The following is a 20,422-nucleotide window of genomic DNA, read 5'->3' on the forward strand; positions in this document are numbered from 1 at the left end:
GAGTATCTGAAATACTGGGAAACCTTCATGTCTGTGCAGAGCTGCAGTTATTTATCATTCTTGTATCTAAACATATACCTGGAATTGACCTGATTTGGGAATTTTGTTTGGTGCTTTTGACAGGTTTTTTGGGTTGTTTTTTTAATTTAATTTTTTTAACAATTCATTCAATAGTAGCATATATTACAAGAGATTTTGAATTTATATCACTAACAGATTCAGAATAGGTTTTATCAACACAAGGTTGAATCCAGCAATCAGCGCATTTGATTTTACTCTAATTACTAAAACCTTCAGGTCTTGATGTATCAGCTATTTCAGGAGAGCTGGAAGAAGAGTTGTACTGAACAGGAACTGAGTAAACTTCCCTAATAGTTAGGGGTGGAAGGCTGAGTTTTTATATTTTATTTGTTTCTTCTTTTCTTTTTTCCCAACTTTTGATGACAATATGTGGTTGATTTATGCCTTGAACTATATTTGTCCTTTTTGAGACTTAATGGTGATGGTTAAAGATGTTACTACCCCATCTGCTCACTACCTTTTCTTCCTGGTGGGATGGTTCTTACAAATTCCTCCCCATTTGCTGTACAAAATAGTTTCATCAATGAGAGCCCATCATTGCAAAGAGTTTAATCTGTCTGAATTTGCTGAGTATAAGTTTTACTGTTTATACCTTAACTAATTAATTTCATTAATAGGCTGTTGTAAGTGACTTGCCAAGATGTTTTCTATTTAAAATTGTTTAGTTACATTTCACTTTGTTAGACAGTGATTTGTGATTTTTTTTTTTTAATTATTGAATGCTGCTGATCATCTCAGGCCACAAAGCTTAAATAATGGATTTTTTTGAGAACAGTTGATTTTCACACCTGGCATTGCTAGTCTCTTAATGAATACATTAGAGCAGATTTTCAAATGTACTTGTGAAATTTCAGACACAGTTGAGGAGACCTTAACATCCTTCTGACTGCAGAGATCTGCTGAGTTGTTCTGCATAATAATTTTTGCTTAATACTATGCTGGCCTCCTCTGAGCTGTAGAGGCTGAGTTATGTAGGAGTTAATCATGGCATAAGGATTTTCTAGGCACTCTCCCATTTTGTAGGGCATACTCTATGTATGTGACTGTGTGTGTGTACGTTCTGTGTTGTTCTTGGATGCTATAAGTATCCTTCACTTCCCTTCCCAGCTGTATTTGACCTGTTTTTCAGGAAACAGTTCCAGAAGCAATTTACAAAGTTTAAAATTTAGACCATTAGTCTTCCCATTTTCTTGGATTGCCCTTCTTCTAGTGATTAAACATTGTACCTCATTCTGATGGGCTAGTTTGACTCAAGGCAGACATTAAATCTTGTGAAATCTCCTATGTCTGTTTTAGGGCCTAAATGCAACAGAAAACATGTTTCTGCTGCATTTATGCATAATGTGAACTGAGTGCCTTAGGACACCTGAAATGCTTGGAGAGACTTTGATATTGCTTTTGGAGGGCCAAAATGCCTGAGGACAGAGGGGAAAGTGTACTGATAGTATACCCTATGAGTCCTCTCATAATAGCAATTAAATTGGCGAAAAACTGCATTAAGAGTGTGACAACAGGGTCTTGCTGTGACTAGTCTCCCCTTTCTCCATTCGGCAATTTTATCTGCATCTTTACATCTGATGCCATATCTGGATACCTGCAGCTTGGGACTGAATTAATGTCCTTTGGCACTGCATTACTAGTAGTGTCTTTGAGAACATACCATTAGTAGTGATGTTATTGTAACTATGATGATGGATCTTGGAGATACAAGGAAGTGATGCTTGTTGATGAAACTACCTCTGGATGAAGCGGACATACTTTCCCACTGAGTTCCTTCCCCTGAGCCCAAGGGGAGATCTTGCTCACTCTTCCAAAAGCTAGCATCTCCTCTAAAAAAGGTACTATCATCTCTTTCTGCTGGTGGTTTTCCCTCCATAATGAGTTTGGATTTTACTGCAGGTCCTTCCTATCCCTTCAATATGCACTCCTTTCCTGGAATTTGAGATGTCTTAGAAGATGTACTTAAAAGCTGAACATAGGTTGAATTAATTCCTCTAGGAATAGTAATCCTTACCTCATGAAAGTTGGATGTAACTAGAGTGCCTGTACTCAGAATATTGCCATAAGTATTGGGATAAGCTCTCTCATTTCAGAACAGCAGAAGATTTTGGTATGGGTTGATCTTTTAGCTTTCTTTTAGCTTTTTTTTTGTTTTTAAAATAAAGTTAAGCTTATTAGAACTATTTTACATGTTGATGATGATTAATGAAATACACTGTCGTATAGTAATAATAATAATAATGTGTTGAACTTATTCAATTTTATTTGCTTTAAAATTTATATTCAGTAAGTAGTATTTTGTTTCACCTGAAACACTTGCTGTTAAATGCTTTTGAAAACGTAAATTCGGTGATCATAACATAAAATTTCACCATTTATATTGAACAATCTATGCATTGCTATTGTAAGAAGTATTGCATTTTTTCTACACGTGCTTGCCAAATGAATGAGTGTATTTTTGACATTGTTTAGCCTGCACTGGCTCAGAGAGGTATTCCTTTTCCAGTATTAATAGCATCTAACACCGTTCATTTGTCTGGCATATACTAGAGCATTCAAAGCAACCGAATTCCTGGGGAGGAACATTGTCTTAAACATTTGCTTTAACTGTTCATTCCAGTAGATGGCTACAGTTCACTACCAAATTGTGGCTATAATAGATTTTTTACAGTAAGTAAATCAGAAGATGAAGGTTGAATTACTATAAATGAGTTGACCTGTACATTTTTCTTATTTCATGTGCTTAGTCATGCACTATTCACTATTTTTATATGTACACCTTTTTCAAACTATAGGAAAATGTTATAATATTTTTTTGTCGTGTTGGTCAAGGTTTTGTAATGTAAGTGACTGTCATGTCTCTTGCATTTTTCTAGTATTTTTAATTGTGCCTGATAGGAAGAATGCTTATACTATCCAAACACTGAGGGAACTCAATCGCTGAAAAACTGTATGTTACTTTTATGAAAGTGGATACTTCCAGAGTCTCAACATTCTTTTAATTTTGTTCCTGGGTTTAGGCATTTTAAATGGAAACTGTCCGTTTAGCACTTGCTTTTGCCAAGTTGACTTTAGCTTTTGTAGAAGCAGCTGTTTTCTAGTAAGCCTTTTCAGTGGTAAGCATGAAGCAGTGACTTTAACACAGAGAAAAGTATGTTTACCTTTGCATTTCATCTATGTTGTGCACTGCAATGTTTCATTATTCTCAATTCCCATCCAGGTCTTTCTTTTTTTAAACCTAATTTGCATACAACTAAGTTGATACAAAGGAATTTCTTTTAAGCCCCTGGAAAAGCAGCTTGCTTCTGAAAAGCAACTCATTAGCAGTTCGCAGAGTGGAATTCTTTCAAAGGTACATTACTCGTTTGTACTGTATGAAGTAGCTCATAGTACAACATTGAAATATTAGGTATGCCTTTTGACTTTCTCAGATCGAGTGATTCTGAATTCGTCATGTAAACTAGTGAATATTTTGCTTTAATTTTCAATGAGAAGGAAGTGTTGAAACTGACTTTTATTTGTACTCATATTTACTGGTAAATGCTACCACCATATCGCTTTAATTTTATCCTAATACTTTCATTTTTGCCTTACAACAGCTACAAGCTGAGCGCAGCAATTTAAGGTGCAGGGTTTTTGTTATTTTACAAATGAAAGGGCCATTTTTTGCATTAACTGCTATGCTGTGCTATTGCAATTTTAGGTCCCTTTGCAATCAACTGCCAATTTATATAGCTGGCTACAACTGCTTAATCTATTATTAATAAGCAGTGCTACTGAGCTCTACAAATGATAAAAATGGTACCAGTTTTATACAGGAATTTCATTTTCATATCTAAACTACATACAATAACTTTATTCTCTACCATGAAGATAAATGTCTTAATTATTTATAAATTCTTTATATTTTATGGTATCGATTTAAGGATTCATTCATTATCCTTGAAATATATTGAGAGGCCTTAGCTGTAACTAAAATATTTTTCATTTACCCATTTAGTTACAATGTTGTAGTCTTAGGGGCCAAAATTTAATGTGTTTACAAAATAGTTTTATAGTGTAATACTGGGTTGAATATTCTAGAAAATAAATTAATGTTCTGTTATTCTTAAGTTTTAAAATTGAGTATTTTGGATTATGTGTGTTAAATCTGAGCTTTCTTCTATGTTTAGATTTTTATTGTAGCCACATGATTCATTAAATGAGTTTATTTTCTGAGAGGAAAATGTATTTGACCCCTTCCTGAGAGCATATACAAGAAGTTCGTCAAGAATCACAGATTTCAATAAGGTAAACAGCATTAGTTCTGGCCCCTCCGGTGTTTGTGGAACTGGGACATGGCCAGTACTCGATCCTCACCCTGTGGAAATACGTTGGCTGCCCTAGAGAGCACCTGGCTGTGTTTAGGACATCTCAATCATGAGAAGGATTGTACCTGGAGGGCAATTATGGTCAGGACAAGGGATGCACAATAGTAAGTCCCTGGAGCTCTTTAATGGGCTACAGAAAGGAAAAAAAAGAGGGGGGAAAAGGGTAACAATTGCGTTTCTAAGAATGAACTGTGAGATGCTAAACAGTGTTTGCTAGAATGTATTTCTAGTCATGTAAACTTACATCTAATCACATACCTGAATTTCTTGGAAACCCCTTCAGAATTTGTTTTACCTAATTATTTAGAAAGAATTTAGAGATTTATTGTGTTCCTTGTTGTTTTTGTGCAATATGCTTCCTAGATTAAGCATTTCCACAAACGATTCACTAGTCGCAGTAAATTGGAAACTATTTTTTCCCCCTCCTTTCCGGGATTTAATTTCATCTGAATTGTTGTGTGTCTTTTCGGTAGCCTTTGGATGATTGAATCACACACAGACACGCACACACACGCTCGTGTGCACAGATGTGAAAAGTTAAATGGGAGAATGCTGAGACGCAGAGCATGAGCACTCCGAAATCCCGTCCGTGCTGCCGTCGGAGTGCCGGGGCGCGGGGGCACGGGGCTGCCGGGCAGGCACACGCCGGGCTGGATGCCGGGCTGGCGCTGCTGTTCCCGGCGCTGCCTCCCTCGCCTCCCAAACCTGGCGTGGCCGCAGGGCCGGGAGCGGGGCGGCCGTGCCGGTGCCCCTCCGCGCTCAGCCGCTAGGGAGTGTCGGAGGGAGAGGCTACAATTAATTTTTCCACTTTCCCTGTGAAAAAGCTGGTTTAACTTCACCTCCACCACCAACACTTGTGTGTTATAAATAGATGCAAACATTACAAAGACGTTTATCTTTATGCTCTTTAGAAGGATTTAAAGATAAGACGTGGAACCCTTTTACAAGTAGACGTGTATTATTTTTGCACAGATGTTGTGTTTACTCGTAATATTGCAAATACATCTAGTTAATCGTAAACTTATTTGTATAATTTGGATAGTAAGCGCTGCATACCTGTCTAGTAAAGAGGTAAACATTTTTAATCTGATAGGGGCTGAAAAACAGCAGCTTGTCTTTATCTAATTATTTCCTTAAAGGTTGGTCAGTAAATGTCATGTATTTCACCAACAGTTTGCTTGCTTGGAACAAGACAAGATATTTACATTACAGTGGATCAGAATCACAGTAAAAGTGCAATTGTCTTTAAAATGCATTTTGGTAGTTTCGTGAGTTTAGATTTGGTAAGGTGGCGTGCCATGATATTTAACAAAATAGCAAAAGTCTCTTTAAAGGGTGACACAAACAAAATTACTCCCGTTGCCTTTTTTTTTACTCATCTGAGGAACTTGTATTTAAATTACATAAGTAGTAGATATAACAAGCTTGTGAATTCTTTTCTTCCACCTGGGGAGTTAAAAAAAAATTCGTAACAAATATACTGAGGTGGCTGACATCAGGTCTACATTATATGTTTGCTTGCCTTGGGGTGCTCTCATAAAAAATAAAGCAGAGCTTTATACAGTTATAGTGTGCACTAAATTCGTGTTCAACATCCATAAATAAAATATTCAAGTCTTTCTGAAGAAAAAGTATTGTTTTGAGATATTTTCAGGCCAAAAAATATGCCACTACTGTGGAGAGTAGAGGGTTTCTCCTTTGGTTTTGCTTTTATTTTTTAATGATCATTGTTGTTGCTACATACCTTTATAATTACTTTTGCCTAACTGGCAGGATGGAATATACAAAGGAGGTTCTTTTTGTGAATCATATTTTCAAAAAATTCAGAGAGCAAACCATCCATTTATGCTGCAGTATGTTTTGGTTCTGAGTAAGCAAACTGTATGCCTAATGATTTCATAAGAATTTAATATTGTGTGTTTTACAGATGGAAAAATGTTGATAAATTTAGGTTAATTTCTACTCTATTTATGGAACTACTTATGCATTTTTTAAAAGAAACAGAGTCTTCTTAAATTATATATAACTTGAAAAAGGGTCTGTTGTTTATTTTATTTTAAATATTAGATTGTCCCTGAACAAGGCAGAAAGAGTATTATGTAGAACACTACTTATGGAAACAGCAAACTGGTAAATCTATGCTGCACTAAAGTAAAATGTTATATTATTCTGATAATATTTGACTTTTGCACAATATTTAAATGAACATTAGTATAAATAGGAATGCGTAACTAAAACACAAGTTCATCGTGTAGGCTAATGCATTACTCTTGTATATTTGTACATGAGTGAACAATTATTCTAAAAAGTTTATACATGTGTTCCAGTGACCAAACTTGTATTAAAACAAACTGTTCCAATAGTGGTGACAGAAGACATGGTTGATGGTTGTGTTTGAGAAGTAAATGGGCAAAATATTTGTGGATCTTTTAATGATTACAGTTCTTGATAGCTTTCATAAGAGTGCACATAATTTGTGACAACTCTAATAAAAAAATGTGGCAGCAAAACTTTCTGAGTTAGCGGCAAAGTAAATGGGGCAGGTTTTGCATTTTGAACAGAAATCTTATGAACTGTGATTGAATTTGTCGTGAAAGTGTGTCAGAATTAATAAAGTATTTACGTGCAAGGTTGCTGGGCTTTGCAGACTGGTTAGGGCTGAGGATTGGTTAACATGAAAAGTCATTTCTGTGCATTTGGTACTCGACAGCAAAGGACAAATGTACTTCTGTGCATTTTGGATCATAATGCCATTTCTCATTTCAAACCATTTTTGTCAGGACACCAGGCAAAACAATGATGCTTTGAGGACGTAATTAAAGATATTGTTCAAAGAACAACTTTCTGCATATTTGAATTATTACTGTCATCAAAATCATACAAATATGGAAATATGATTGCCAGAAGCACATAAATCAATGATCAGCATGGCCTCAAAATCCAATAAATATGTAGAGTTAAATACTTTAAAATGCAAATTGCATCTGATAATTTGCATATGGTAGAATTTAAAGGAAATTTTGTTGCTTAACAACCTCTAAGGTAGCAGTTAGGGCTATGGGTAAACATAGATTTTTTTATTCATCATTGGTCAAGTTGCAAGATTTGATAAATGATAGGAGACTGCTTTCCTTGGTTAAAATGACTGCATTCTTTACTGAATCCTGAAACTGCCTTGAAGTCATCTGAATAATTAAGAGTTAATTATTCTTCATCCATCTAAATCAGAAAAGGACAGATTTAGGGAAGGAATTTATAATTTTTGCCTCATGTCCTGTCATGTTGTAATGTGATAAACTAAACTGACTCCAAATAATATCTAGTGACCTTATAGTAATTACGCCTCACAAAACATTCTGGTTGAAATTTTTTAATTGCTTACATCGATTCCAGAAACTACACGTTAACAGACTCTGAAGTTTAATTGTGTTCAAAAGAAAGCAATATAAAATTTGGGTTCTATTACTATTTTAGTTTAGTTTTATCAGGATTGATACTGTATGAGGTCTTTCACTTTCTTCTCTGTGATAGTGCCTCTCTGTTTTCTCTGTTTTGCTCTTTTTGTATGCAAGCCATTATTTTTGGAGGAGAATGAATATGTACATCAAGATTATGACTTTTTTTTCTTTTTTTTTTTTTTAGGAAAAACTTTTTAAGTTTAGGATAACCAGGGGTTTGTCAGTGGTATCAATTCTAGTTTGCTTGTTTTTTGCAACTTGGAAAAAAATGTACCCCTAAAATACGGGCAAAGAAAACAAGAATGGTCTGGCATCTGAATCCTTGTGGAAAGAAGGACCATTTCAGAATTCAAAACTGAAGCCTGTTTATATTTGCTCATTTCAAAGTAGAATTTTTTTTTCCCAAGAAGAAGGGTTTACGAATGTTTACTGATCACAAGAGGAATTGTAATAAAGAAATCAATATGCATGATCCCTTTTCATGTAGTACAACAAGGTTACACTGTTAGGTTAAGTACAGGCTGCATTCCTTTTCAGAAAATCAATTTGCTGTATAGTGTGCAACAGCAAGTCTCTTCTGAAAGAGTCATTTTATGTTGTGTGCACAGTAAATTCTATATTGACGCCTTCAAATAGTATTGACTGATTAAAAAAAAAAGAGGAAACGCTAAGCAGGGTAACCTTAGAAGAGTATTATAATTTTCAAGTAATTGCTTTCTTGCTAATTGCTTAATTTCTTTCTAAGAGACAAACTGATAAAACGTGTTCCTACATATCCTTTAAATTATTAATACTGTAAAACTGGTGTTGTGACATTATTTTCAAAATCTTTTAAAATATTATTTTCATAATAGCAACAGAATGCCATATGTGATTTCAAATACTGTAGACTTACTTGCAGAATTCTGAGGATGGTTTTTTGGGAGGTTGATTTTGGTTCTTTTGTTTGCTTGTTTAGGGGTTGGTGTTTTTGGTTTTATTTTTTAATTTATTTTAAAGTCTGGTGAGTGTTTACAAAAAAAATTAAAATATTTTCAATTGTTATGGATGTGTACATTTAAACTGTGATGGCTCTTACAAAGCAGCACTGGGTTTTTGTAAAGATTATCTGTTACCTGCCTGGATTCTAAACAAAACAAGCAGTGCTTAGAGAGGGAGGGGAAAAGTTAGTAACTGCACTCAACCTCCTTAGACATAACATGGCTTAAAAGCCAGATTTTATAAGGGAAATATATGGAAACGTGGTTTATTTTCAGTTCATGTTTTCTCAGAACATAAAACTCTGTCTTTTAAAATGCTTTGACCATTTTTGATGCAACTGTTCAATTGTAAAGACAATCTTTTGCTTTTTGTGTGTTTTTTACTGAACAGTTCTTGATGGACTCTGACTTTTCCTTTTATTTCTGTCAACCCAATTACAGTACATTAGAGCGCACCCTGATCCTACTTGTTTGCCTGTTATGCAGTGTATATGTTTAACTTATAAGCATGTTCATTTAGATATTTCAGTCTGATCATGCTGAATGTCTTGCAGCAACACATATTGATGTCTACAGAACATTAGATACTTTCAACCTTAGTTATTCATTCTAGAAATTGTAAAATGCAAATATATATGGTTTTGATTACTTATGAGCTGTCGTATCTGAAAAATCAAATTTCCCAACTTGTTTTTTCTCTGTCAAATTCAGTTGTTCATTATTGTGCCCTAAATAAATTTCAGTTTTAATTGGAGATAAATTTCATTCATTAAAATTTGAATTACCTAGAGAAATACCTGGAATTTGAATTAGAAAACTGGCTAAACTGGTCGTATATTTAGATCCAAAGTTAAAATACTGTTTGTTACGATTTCACTTCACTAAAAAAAAAAAATAAAAAAATTCACTATTTAAAGGCAGGCTGGCATTTAACATTTACTAGTATTTGAAAGACACTTATCTAATGATATATGTATTTCCCATGCTATTTTTTAAAGTTTAAAATATTTGCTTTGTTGATAGCCTGGAAAGGAAGTGATTCAAAAGGCTGGCTTCATTTATTTTTTTTTGGTCACAAAAATGCTTATAGCAGTACTACTTGAGGTATAAGTCATTGTTTAGAAACCCTGGGCTGCTGTTTGTTTGTAGCATTCTTGTTAGGGATCTGAATTGCCCAAACAACAGTGTAAACCAAGCCAGGCATAGCAGCAGACAGAAAAATACATTCAACTAGTGGGATCATGGATTTGTTTGATTCGGGTAATTGAAAGTGTTTCATACTATTATTGCAACTTGAAGGCTTGTTTAAGTGTCTAGCTGTCAGTCAGTTTGGAAGGTGAAAAGTATTCGATTGTCACTCTGTCAGTCAATAGAGATGAGAACTGTCTGCCTAATGGATTTCTTTACGTAGATGTCTGCATGGAGGTAGAAGTAAAATCAATGTGTTGTCATGTGCAAGTAGGCTGCATCAAGCTGCCAGGTGAAATGCAACTGTATTTCTGTAACGTCTTGTGTTTGTGGAAGACAGACAGATGCTCTCTGTTTACAGGTAACAAACTCTTTGTGGTCACACATGAAGGTTTATTTTTGAACATTTTGTAAAGAGTTTCATCTATTTCCACTTGCTCCAGAGGGTTTTTTCCTGCTTGCTTGATCATATCAGGGATCAATACTCAAAACCCAAGATTTAACTTAGTAGGAAAAAACGTAGGTTGTTATTTCATGAGACTCAGACGGTTTTCTTTTAAACCAGGGTTTCTGCATGTTTTCTGCTTGTCAGTAATGACTTATATTGAGCTAACTATGCTTCCTGCTCCAGTTTGGGCTGTTAGGGTACCAACATTTATTAGAGTGTGTATTGACTTCCTATAGCAAAAGAAAAAGAGAACATTTCTCGAATAATGGAAGGCACCACAGGCTTTCAACATCCTTGATGAAACAGGCATCATTCAGTGACCCCTGTATTTTCTTTGGGAGATGCTTACAATACTAAGTTCCACTGAACAGGATCTAATAATAAGTGGCATCTGGAAAGTTCTTACGACATCTCAGAATAATAGTACTGATTCCTACAGTTCCCACTAATTCCGGACTTAATCCTGTATAAAATAGGTGCATTATGACAGTAGCCAGAGACCTTATTAAAAATTGTTTTCCTTTTAACTGATAGAACAATACATATAAAGACATGATTCTGAGCCCCATCAAAGGCTAAAATGAGGGATAACTAACTTCAAAAAATGGTGATATAGTCACCTATTTTCTTCTGTAGTATTTGTATACGTGTGATATTTTTGATATTAGAATACGTAGCTCTTAGCTGCTGCTATAAAGGAGAAAGAAAAAGGAGTAAGAACTAATTCCCAATGAAGGAACTTGATTGCAGATAATGAAATCCTTAAGTAACAGAGACTGATGGTAAAACAGAAGCAGAACTTCAAAAGAAAGTTCAGGATTTTGGGTTTGGCTATAATAATTTCAAGATTAAAACAAAATGGGTGGAAGATGGCCCCTGAGAGGTAGAGGCAGGGCTGTGAATTATCAGGAACATTTTTTAAAATTTCTTTCTTAACTTGAATAAGTACTTACAGTTTTTGCAGTAAATGATGCAGGAATTCCACTGGTGGCAGTCTTGTTTGTTCCTAGATCACTGTGTCTCTTACGTAGGGAAGATAGGGGAAAATAATGTGTCATATTTGTAATTTAAGGTCATAATGAGTTTATGGAAATAGGCAGGAATAAGCACAAAGTCATAGAGTCAAAGCTGAAGGAAATAGTATGATCATCTCACCTGCTTGCAGTCCTAGAAGTGGTTGTATAATTTCACACAAAGAGTATTGATTTTGATGCTTTCTAATTTGTATACTTTGCTGCCCATGTGCTATTTTTAATACTCACCTTCTGTCAGTTCTTACAGAGGTTTTGGGTCTGGCTTTGTTTAATAGAGGAAACAGAAGATGCTATAGGATACAAAACCGGCGGCATCATCATTAGGGTTTGAACTTGACCATGATTATCTACCACTTCTGAGCTAATGGCTCAGTTAGAAAAGTGGGCAGTGGGAGGCGGTGGCCTTCTGGGGCAGTTCTCTAGACAAAGGCATTTTACTCTGGCCAGAGTTAAGATGTCAGAGGATTTGATATTTTCTGTCAGAATGTATTATTATATGAATAAGAATTTATTTTGTTCAAGTAAGATGCTTCCCATATGTGCAATTAGTTTGTTGGTAAGTGATCTGATGAAAAAATAATAGTGATGGAGTGTATAGAATCATTGAGTTTGTGAGTAGAAGTGGCTGTGAGATGCTAAATGCACAACCAAAAGTGTACCTGTTTCCTGGGCTCCCAAAAGGAAGAGAAGAGTATCCATTTTGTCTGTTTCCCGCAATGGTGGGCTCTTTGTTCTGTGCAATGAAGTCAGGGAAAAATATAGGATATGGTGATTTTTAGAAAGCTTTAGGTCAATTTAAATGGATTTATGAGAGATCTGGAAAGGAACCACAAAGGAAGTCCTAAGCTCCTTGCCTCAGCAGATATGAAAATGTGATCTCTCATTCAGATACAGCTGAGAATTAAATTAGTAGCAAGAAAATATACAAATAGTGTAATATCAGATACTGAAACTATTTGAGCATCAGTTACAGAGCTAGCATTTACAGCTTCAGTCTATTTTTCTGACACCATTGGGTATTTCAAAGAATTAAATGTTTTGGTCTCTGTTCTTCTCAAATACATTTGTATTTCTCGTACAGCTTTCTGAATTTCTCTCTTTGTGTTCACCAATCATCAAAATGCTGCGTGTGACAGAAAATGATGGTTTTACAGATGATTGTTATAGCCTGTAATCCTGTAATATCTTAAGCTGCCGAACATAAAATGTAACTTTTTAATTTGATGGATTTCTTGGGACTTTTTTTGAACTTCTCTTTCCCCTGTTCTCCCTCCTGCCCCCCACCCCTGCCTGTATTAGCACAGTGGTCTACATATTACAGTTTTAAGTCTCCTGGTTTTTCTTTCCTGTCATCTCCCCAGACTAGAAGCTCAGTGTAGTGTTGAAAAAATGTTACCGTGAATCATTACATAATAAATGGCCAATAAGAATATTTATTTCTGAAAATCATTTTAAGTTATATGAGAGATGCGAATTTATACAAGCATGATTGCACAGGAAAGCTGGCAGTAGTCAGTAGGAGCAATAGTGTGATGTCAAATATATGATCAAACATAGGAATATCTGTTGAGCTCCCAGCAGCAAGAGAGGGATCCATTTTGTATGTTTCCTGTGTAGAGAGGTGCTTTTGTGTTCGCTAATAGTACTTCATTTCTGATATTAAAAGATAATGTATCTGTTCTTAGCATTGCTCAGACAGTTTAATTACCACCTAAGTTCAGATATTATTCCTTGTCAGGTCTTTAAAACCACAGTCTTCCAGACGCTGAGATATCTGCCTGTTATGAGTTGCTGATAGCCTAGTCTGAGAAGTGTTTGTGCTTTATAGGAACAGAAACCGTACTCATTACAGGCAGCAGGAGATATTTAGCCAGAAATTAGGAAAGGGAGGTGCATGCAGAATGTGGGCAGAAGGAATATAAGCCTTTTGGTGACTCACCACCGCTCTCACTTGGAAGGACTGGTGGCTTGCCTCCAGGTCCATTTAGGGTTTTAGTTTTTTAATCATGTGTCTTGCATTTGGTGATCCTTTTGTTGCTTGATCATATTGGTGCATCTCTTTGTCCTATTGTCTTCTCCCCACCCAGGTGCCCAATATATAGTTTCCAGCAGAAGCAGCAAAGAGAAAATTATTTGTGGCTGTAATCTTTAATCTCGTCCTTTAAGTATTTCAATTAGGCACTAAAAGCATAATGTGAAGTCAGTGGAGAGATGCTGATCCCTTCCAGAGGTAGGACAGAGCACGAGCTTGTCTTAGTCATGGACAGCAAATGGATCAGAGAAGCTGGTTCATGCCATTTACTGTGGGGATCCTAGACAAATCAGCTTTTTAGCTGAGACAGCTATTGTGTGCCGAAAGGTAGGCAAGCAGGATACCATGGCCTTCACCCTTCCTCTCTCTCCCTGCAGTGACTGATTACAGATGTGTAACTACACTGTTGTTTCCCTCCCTGGGGAACCTGAGACCGTGGGCTGTCCTCCCTTGCCTTCCCTTTCTCCTTGTCAATCAAACACAGAATTTGCAAGCAGTATTGATTGGAGGTTTGGACATTTTTCTTCAGTCAGTCTCTAGCTACTAGGCTTGATAGTTCATCTTTGGCCTGTTAAAAAAAAAAGTCCCCCCTCTGCTATTCCAGTTGACTGTCACCTGTCGTAGTGCCGTAGTCTGGATTTGTTTCCATGTAGAGAAAATAAAATGTTTTGTAGGAGATGCTGGAAAAATCTTGTGGTAGAAATCGGCTTTTTCATTTTCCTCTTGTTTCCTCTGTTGGAGTAATTCCAAAGAAAATGCATTGGTCATGCAACTCTCTTTCCATCACTCTTGGTGAGATTGATTTGGCATTAAAATCTATTTTGTGTAGCTCACTGATGTTTCTTGTCTCAATATGAACACGGAGTTCTTGGAGGCATAACATCTTTAAATCTTTGCACTTCTTAAGGCCATATCATGCTCTAAAAGAGAAATTCAGGATTCAGATTCAGTTCAGTTCCTATTAAGGGCAAAAATACCTTGTTATTCTCTTATTGAGGTAAATCAAAAGTCAAAGACAGTCAAAGATGGTTAAGATCTGCAAGAAATTGTAACAAACTCTCCTAAACATTAACAGCAATGCATTTTGTCAGATGGATATTCACTTTGAAAGATGCTTATTGCAGAAACAGCTTGTTGGTGATTTTTTTCTTGAAGTATTGGCAAATAAGCTCTGTCAGTTTTAAGAGGTTCGCAGTCCCAGTAAATTGGTGAAAGCAAACTTATGCCAGTTGTTTACAATCCGTCATATTATCTTAGACCACCACTGACTTCACTTTACATGGATATGTAGAACATACCCATGTAAAGTCAGTCCTTCTGTCAAGTTCGGTATATAGAGCATAGGCTCTTTAATGGGGATGCAACAAATACTTGGGACTGATAGACTCTTATTCTCATAAAAATTGCCACTGTGTGTTCCTTCCTCTGCAGTAGTGTGGAGATGGCCATTCTGGATTATCATGCTTATTAGATTTCTCTGTTTCACTGCTGATTTAGCAGACAAATTTGCTGCACTCTTAGCAAGTCTGTGGATGACAGCAACTTTGTGGGGGTGGTCAGTGCACTGGAGGGCAGGGCGGCCATTGACCTGCTCCGAGTGGGACCTACTCAGGACAAGTGAGCTGACAGGAACCTCATGAAGTTCAAAGAAAGGCAAGTGCAAAATCCCGTGTTTAGGATGAAATAAACTCACACAGCCGGACTGTATGGGCTCTGTCTTGCTAGAAATCAGCTTTGCAGAAAAAGGCCCCATGACTCTGATTGAGGACAGGTTGAATATTGCAGTGTGCGTTCGCAACAAAGAAGACTGTTTGCATGCTGGACTGTGTTGGCAAGAGCATAGCTGACAGGTTGTGGAAAGTGATTCTTACCCTCTAGCTGGCATTTGAGATCACATCTGGAACACTGTGTCCAGTATTGGAGTCCACAGTGCAAGGAAGACTTCAGTAGACCATAGTGAGTCTGGCAGAGGGTCACCAAGCCAGTCCGAAGGAAGCCTCAGGCTTCTTGAGTGATGTGAAAGGAGAAGCTGAGGAAGCTGGACTCAGCCTGAAGAAGAGAGGACTGTCTGCAACCACCAAATGTGAAGTATGGAGCTGAACTCTTGAAGGTGCATAGGTGTGCCCTGGAAAACAGGACTAGGACTGCAGATGCATTTGCTCAGTGCACTGAGGCTGCAGAGATATTTCCTAGTTACCTGTCTATCCACTTGCCTTTCCTACGTGTTCTAGCCATGTCTGCTAGTACCAAGAGTGGTAAGTCCGGAATTGCATTCATCATTTGTCTTCTAGATAATGGGAGGACCAGTCCATTCCTGTTTGTACTCTCTTTGGTTCTAATGTTTTACTTACCTTATAGTGTTTTCCTTAGAAGATATTATGTTATCTAGACTTCTTGGTAATACTTGGTAAAAAAAATATTCTCCTTTCGTATGTTTCTTCTTCCCAGCCTGACTGGGGAAAGTCCAACTCTTATAACATGTTCAGAATGAGAAATGAACAACTGCTGCATCTGTCTGTGTGAATGAAGAACAGGTGTCAGTTTGTCAGAGGAAAAAAGATTTTCTGGGCAGATTGTGAAGCAGATGAAGAGCCCCATGAACAATTGTTCAAGGAGTGAAAAAAGTAAGAATTGGTAAGGAATATTCTAGTAAACAAGAGTGCTATCTTCTATGCTTCTACACTTAGCACTAAGGTCTGTAGCTCTTTCTTTAGTAGTATCCTTCCTGTCTTAGACATACAGGGAAGGGGTAGTACCCTTTTCTGGAGTACTGAAAGAGCCGGGAAATAACTTCTGGATTAATAAATAATAGCAGGAATGTTCCTTCTTTCATTTTAAAGTTTGATACAATGTATCGGTTTATATTTATTCTTTCTTGAAATGTCACTTCATGGTTTTGACCATGTTATTTAATACTTGATTACTGGGTTGCTACAGAACTGTGGCTAATATTTTTTTGATTGTATTTTTTCATTATTAGTAACAATAGAAATGTTACTGAGTGGCAACTTCTTGAGTTAATGAGACTTTCCACTGAAGTCCATTGAAAGATAGTGTCTCGCTTTCAGAAAAGTAGCAATGAGTTTAATTTTTAGGGCAAACCTTCATTCTTCATTTCTTTTGCATATCTTTTGTGTTTCTCCTAGGAGGTCTCTTGGTACATGCTGAAGACAAAGAGACTTCTTAGTTATCCAGAAGTAACTAAGCTCTTCAATAAGTTGTGACAGTTATTTGTAGCATATAGTCCCTACTGTAAAGGTGGCTATGTCTAAATTGAGGCTGTCAAAAGGGATTGTGAATTGCATTTCAGAGTGCTGTAAAAACATGTGGACAAGTCTCTCTGAAGACCTCAGTACTGGTATTACATGGAACTGCTGAGCTGCTTGCTGAGGCTCCCTATACCTACATCATTTATTAAAACATTACTACTTATTTATGTTCTGATGCTAAAGTAAATGCCCATTTTGTTTTGTAGATTTTACAGCCTTTTTCTTTGGTACTTAGCTCTTTCGTATCACTGCTTCATTCTCCAATGACTGGGGTGTCTCTGACTGTCTAAAGCATAGCTGAAGGTAGTAAAGAATTGGTTTGCTTTGTGTTAACCACAGCTCTCTGGCTGCAGGGCAGTCTTCTATGGTTCTCAATACTTATTCAGCTCCCCTCCTTATTTCCTTGGGGTTTTCCTAAATGTTATGAGATTAAGCTGAATATATGTGTGTTGCTCACATGTATAGAATGTGATAAATATACCATGCTGCTCAACATACCGTTGAGATTTTGAATTCTTGCAGAAGTTCAGCAAATCTATATAGTTCCTATACTCAGTTCCTGTGTCAAGATGTTTCAGTTCTTCTGTCAAGATCTTTCATATACAGGTTCTGAAGCATCTTACCAAATTAGTAAATTTTACCTTCATTTTTGTAGATATGGAAACTGTACAGGAAGAAGTGATTTGTGTAGTTTCTGGGAAGCTGAGAATGGAACCTGAATGTCTTCTTCTTGTTCCTTGTTCACTGAATGGTATTATTTTCCTTAAATAGTAATTTTTCCCCCAAAGTTTTATAAATAATTTGAAGAGCCTACTAAATATGCATGCTCTAAAATACTCGAACAGTTCCTTTTCATCTGGCACAGCATGGAACTAGCAGCTTTATCCTTAATCTACCACAAAATATGTGACTACTGTGTTTGATTTATACAGGGGCCTATTCTTAGACTGCCTTATAGTTTATGAAAAATTGTTGGCATTATTTCATAAAATTAATAACTTGCAGGGGAAAAAAAAGGGGCAAATAAGAACGTTCTAAATGTTACTTACATTGTACTAGTTCATTCAAGGACCTTTGACTTTCTACTTTATCAACAAAACCAAAATCAAGTACCTTCAGCTACCCAAAAATGCAAAAAAGCTTTTTGTTTTCAAGTAGTGCCTTCAGTGGCTTATCTGAGTTGGTTTTTGGTTTTTGTTTGTTTTGTTTTGTCAAAACAAAATATTGAGAAAATGCCATGGTTTGCGACTTGCTGTATCTGACTTGCTGGATTAGTCTGAGCTCTCAGTGTAGAGGAGGGTGAATTGGGTAATAAAATTCTTGATTTGAACGCTTCAGTGCAAGTCATCAGACCTGCCTTCTGCTTTTTTTGGGGGAAAAAAAAAGGTCTTCAAGGACTGGAGGGAGGTGCAGTGTTTCTCTTTGCCGCCAAATTGCTGGTTGTATCTTTTGATACGTTGCTTCTGTGACAGGATTACAAAAGGAAACATAAAGAAACTGATCCAATCTGTTCTGAGGCCTTGGAAAGCTCTTGGATATTTATTATCCACCACACTCTGAAGAAAAAAACAGAACACCAAGGGGCTGTTTCCTGTTTTGATCTTAATTTAAATATTGCTGCATTTTGCATTCACCTTTGTACATATGATCCACAGCTATTTACTTAATATTTAATAATTGCATGCAGAGGCTGAAATGTTACTTACAGTATGTAGTTCAAATATTTACACAGAAAGTCAGTCTTTTGACCTGTGTTTTATAGGAACTATCAATGTGGTGCTTTTTTCATTTGTTAGACCCTTATCTCATATTTTACAGATGGGCTTATTAACATACAGAGATTAGTGTGTATGGATTTGGAATTATGCATTTTTAATTGCACATCTTCTTTTCAAACCTTTTGACCTGGTGTTTTTAAAAGTGAACTGATGCTTTATGTTATCTGTACTACAGCAAGATTCTGTCTGATTTTTTTCCATCCCCCTTCTACTGTTGAGTTTTGCCTTCTTCAGCCATTAGGAACCCAGCTGTTCTATGAGGTGTCAGTTTTGATGTGGCCCCTCATAGCCCATCTCTTGTGGAGCTGGTAAGGGATGTGGAAAACACAAAGGCCACATGATTTAGAAGGTTAGAACGTACTCAGAGGCAGGGAAAAGCAAGGACAGTTTACATTGTGGAAAAAGGAACAGATATGACAGGGCTGCCTCCAGAGGAGGAAATAGAAAAGAAGTGATGGGAGAAAAAATTTTTTTCAACTTAAACAATCTTCTCAGTTCTGAGGTCAATTGTATTTACCCTTGCATGTTTGACTGTTAATGAGTTGTTTTTTTTTTTTAATAGGTTAAAAACACAACATTCAAAGAAACTCTTTAAATTTTTTTTCTCCTATTTTCCTTCCTATTCAACAATGTAGCATTGATATCTAAACTTGTAATTGCAGTCTTACTTTATATAGCTTTGGCTGCCATGAGAAGTTGCTTCCCATTCCTCTTGGTTCCTAGATTCTTATGACTGCACACACCATGATCATTAGCCACTTGGAGCCGAAGACTGTGGATCAACTTGCTTATTTTATTTAAAGCTGCAAAGGAATTGCCATGACATACTGGGTTTGTTGACCTATCCTTTTTCAGTGTTCAGTGATGAACAGTGAAAGTTTCAGAGGAAGGTGCAAGAAGCTTGGTTTTAAACTGCAACAGGGCAAGTTTAAATTAGATGTTAGGAAGAAATTCTTTACTCAGAGGGTGGTGAAGCACTGGAACAGGCTGCCTAGAGAAGCTGTGGGTGCCCCATCCCTGGAAGTATTCAAGGCCAGGTTGGATGGTGCTTTGAACAATCTGGTCTAGTGGGAGGTGTCTCTACCCATGGCCAGGGGGTTGGAACTAGATTATCTTTAACATCCCTTCCAAGCCAAGCCATTCAGTGATTCTGTGATGATTCTAAGCTACTTATTCTTTGACTGGTTGGAGTTTGGGTTAAACTCTGGAACATGATGTTTAATAGATCTTGGAAAATTATTAGAGCTCTGGATATTTTTGTTACACCATATAAATGTCTAATCCTTTTTCCAGCCTTGCTAAGTCCTCAGCCTTAATGATATTTTGTAGCAGTTAGTTCCACTGTCTAATTATGAATTATATGATAGAGTATTGCCTATTTATAATGTTTAAATTTCATTGGAAGTCCCCCGTGTTAAGAGTTGGAGAGAAGAGAAGCTTTCCTTACTTTTCTGCCTTAAGGGCCTTGTGACTAATTTGTTCGTTTCAGGGATTTGCCTCATAGAAGAGAAACTCAGCTGCACAATATTCAACTTAGAGTTTCTGAGAGGTTTTTGCAGGCTAATTACAAAGCCATTGTAATGAGCCTTGAGATTCCAATGTCATTGATCTTTTACATTTCAGAGAATTGGTTTTAGGATTTTGGACAGCAGCAGATTAAATTTTATTTCCAGAATAATGTTGAGTGAAACAAGTTGCTTCACTCAGGTGGAATGCTGCACTTGCATAGATCCCTGTGGAAAACACAGTAGCAAATCAATGGAGGACTTCTGAAAAGGGATTTC

The 20,422-nt window shown here is 36.6% G+C and overlaps 1 protein-coding gene across 4 annotated transcripts in view; it reads left to right on the forward strand.

The window, feature by feature from the left end:
- Window positions 1-20,422, forward strand: part of ZNF407 (zinc finger protein 407) — a 338,348-nt gene that overhangs the window by 47,886 nt on the left and 270,040 nt on the right. The gene's annotated exons all lie outside the window — the stretch shown is intronic.

The sequence above is a fragment of the Neopelma chrysocephalum genome, unplaced genomic scaffold (assembly GCF_003984885.1).
Source record: "Neopelma chrysocephalum unplaced genomic scaffold, ASM398488v2 Primary Assembly neopelma1_22b, whole genome shotgun sequence".
Classification (NCBI taxonomy): Eukaryota; Metazoa; Chordata; class Aves; order Passeriformes; family Pipridae; genus Neopelma; species Neopelma chrysocephalum.